Source organism: Rhagoletis zephyria, unplaced genomic scaffold (assembly GCF_001687245.7).
Source record: "Rhagoletis zephyria isolate East Lansing unplaced genomic scaffold, Rhagoletis_zephyria_1.1 Rzeph_scaffold_01332, whole genome shotgun sequence".
Lineage (NCBI taxonomy): Eukaryota > Metazoa > Arthropoda > Insecta > Diptera > Tephritidae > Rhagoletis > Rhagoletis zephyria.
The window spans coordinates 40,746-44,064 of record NW_016158416.1 but is presented as its reverse complement, the minus strand read 5'-3'; the positions used below and the strand labels follow the sequence as shown (position 1 = coordinate 44,064).

Here is a 3,319-nt window from a genome sequence, read left to right as displayed (position 1 = left end):
TTGAACAAGTACATATTTTGCTCATTTGTCACCCTTCTACTGTTGCAGTTTTCCATTTTTAATATGAATTACAACAACTTGTATTTAATGGAGTATTTTAAACAAACAACAATCTAAATATGACCTATTTTTTGTTGATTTACTTTTTTAACACCGAATATCTGTGGTCGTCAAATTTGCAGGCTTTTTAGCCAAAAGAAGTATTTTTAGCGATGGAAAAAACGCTGGTATCGACATTTTAGCTGTCAAAAACTGTTCACTCACTTTATTTCATTTTGTTCATCGGTAAACTTTGTGAAAAAATGAGCCAAAAATGGCGATTTTTAGAGTTGCATTTTCATGATAGAATCGCGAAAATCGCTGAAAATTGCGAAAATTCTTTTAGCACTTTTTGACGTTGGAGTTTTATAGGGAATTTACATGAGGCGATTTTTAGTTGGATGCAACAATCGCCTGGTGTAAACGGCCTTTCAACTAATCGCTTCCAATGAAGTTGGTCGGCTGCCTACTTTCGTTCAACTTTTGGTTCAACTAATCGCCTGTGAAAGTTGAATCATGTAAATTCCCTAATAGCAATAGCCAAAATTACTTGGTATCGAACGAAAAGTATCGAGTATGTACTTGTATTTACTCGTATCGTTTCATCCTTACGTGTCGACTCGAACCGACTTTTGATCTTAGGAGATAAGCACTTTAGTCACGACTTTGCGGCTTGTGCGTGTATTTGAAAAGAAAATATATATAAATATCAAAATGTCAGAAAAACTTGATGTAATCATATTTGGAGCTTCCGGTTTTACTGGAAAATATACCGTTTTTGAAGCTATTACAGTCTTACAAGACTATCGGTGGGGTATTGCTGGCCGTAGTCAAGAAAAGCTGGAAAATGTTCTCAAGGATATGGGCACAAAAGCACAAAAAAATCTTATGGATACACCAATAATAATTGCTGACATAAATAATGAAAACTCACTGCTTGGAATGGCAAATAAATGCCGAGTTTTGGTAAATTGTTGTGGACCATATCGTTTTTTTGGGGAGCCGGTAGTGCGCGCTTGTCTTGAAGCTGGAACCCATCATGTGGATGTTAGTGGAGAACCGCAATATATGGAAACAATACAATTGAAATATAACAAAGAAGCAATCGACCGAAAAGTATATATTATTTCTGCTTGTGGGTTTGATTCAATACCGGCTGAACTTGGCATCGTTTTTATCGAAAAAAATTTTGATGGTGTAGTAAATTCAGTTGAGAGTTATCTTCAGAGTTATACTAAAGGTGAAGATACTGGAGGCGCCCGTATACATTATGGAACGTGGGAAAGCGCTGTTTACGGATTGGCACATTCAAATGAACTTCAAGAAATTCGCTCCAAGTTGTACAACGAGAAACTACCCAAATTTCATCCAGTGTTAAAACATCGTCCACTCATATTCCGGTCAGAAATAGTAAATGGAGTTTGTTTACCGTTTCCTGGATCAGATCGGTCGGTTGTTATGCGTTCTCAGCGTTTTCTTTATGAGCGTGATCACAAGCGACCAGTTCAAATGCACGCTTATGTAACGTTCAAATCCTGGCTATCGGCTGCATTGGTTGCTTTGTTCGCTGTCACATTTGGCTTATTAACAAAGTTTTCTTTCGGTCGTCGGTTATTGCTAAAATATCCCAAAATTTTCTCGTTCGGATTTGCTTCCCATGAGGGACCTTCGGAAGCTTTGATGGAACGCACACATTTTTCTTTTATTATGAGAGCAAATGGATGGCCAAATTCGGATAGATTATTAGAATCCACTGACCAATATGCAGAACCTCCTACTAAAACTTTGACGGTTAAAGTTTCTGGTTCAAATCCAGGTTATGGAGCAACATGTGTAGCTTTACTTTGTACGGCCGTAACTATATTAAAGCAAAACGATAAAATGCCCGGACCCGGAGGAGTTTTACCTCCGGGGGCTGCCTTTGCAAAAACCAGTTTAATATCTGAATTGGAAAAGTATGAGCATGGTATTAAGTTTGAAATTTTAGCTAACAAGTAAATCTTGATCTTTGGTCATTTCGTTGTTTTTTATTAACTTTTAATTAACGCTTGAAGCTTTGTGTATAATTTTTTTACAATTTTGAACTGTTATACTTATGTACATACGCATGTCAAGAAATGAATTAACCGAAAATAAAGTAATTGAATTAAAATATGGGCTGGCTTCATAAACGCAGTTTGCAAAGAAACACTGGAATGCATAAAGTCTAACACCGCTATTATGAATCCATACGATACACGATAAACGCCGTGGGTTGTGCCGTATTACGAATTATGGGCTGTTTTTGCTTATGCGTAAAAGCACATTTAGCGCATTTAGTTCTAAATACTACTCTAAATGTACATTTATCCATACAAAATTCGTCACCTAAATGCAACTCCATTTTTGCATTAAGAATCTAAATGCTAAAAGCAACCCTGTGATCTTCCAAAATTTCCACGATTCGAACATGGTTTAATGATAAAAAGTGGCAACATTGCTTTTTCGAGTATACAGTTGCTAGCTGCGTTTCAGTGATCGCCGATCGAGATTTCTTTTATTTTGCATTACATATTTGGATAAAGAAAAGTTAAGCAAATTCAACATCGATTTGATACTGATAGAAATGTGGATCAATTTGTGATCAACTCTGTTTGGTTTGTTTCCTAATTAAGTGAGGAAATTTTAATTGACAGCACCGACAAATGAATATATACACAAACAAATGTTCGGTTATGGTTAAAACAATTCAAGTTTTTGTATTGAATTTTTGGTTTGAAATTTATTTTTTCCTTTTCAGTAGGGTTTTTGCACATTATCAACAGAAACCAGCAGCTTCCCCTCAAAATGAAATGTCATGCGTACGCGAACGCAAAAACTTGTAAGTTTTGGTTAAACATGAACATGCTTCACTTTACGTGACAGATTTGCTTTGACAGATAAGATGAGTTGTATGAAAATGCGCAAAGCATGACCATAGATCGTTGAAGCTGCAGCGCGAAGCGAAAAGATGGCTAAAGCTGATTCCACATAAAACTTTTGCTTCGCTTTACGTGACAGATTCGCTTTGACAGATAACAGCCGTACCTAAATTAGCGCGTTGAGCATTTCGCTTGTATCTTTATCTCTCTCTGACGCATTAAATTTATATACGCTAGAAGAAGAGAGGCCGACAGGTCCAACGCTTGACGCGCTTATTTAGGTATGGCTCTAAGGTGAATTGTATGAAAATGCACAAAGCATGCCACATAAATCGTTGAAGCTGCAGCGCGAAGCGAAAATATGGCCAACTCCCATCTTT

General features: G+C 36.8%; 1 pseudogene; it reads left to right on the top strand.

The window, feature by feature from the left end:
- The first annotated feature begins 620 nt into the window (after window positions 1-620).
- LOC108363665 (saccharopine dehydrogenase-like oxidoreductase pseudogene) lies at window positions 621-2,193 on the top strand (annotated as a pseudogene).
- Window positions 2,194-3,319: the final 1,126 nt, after the last annotated feature.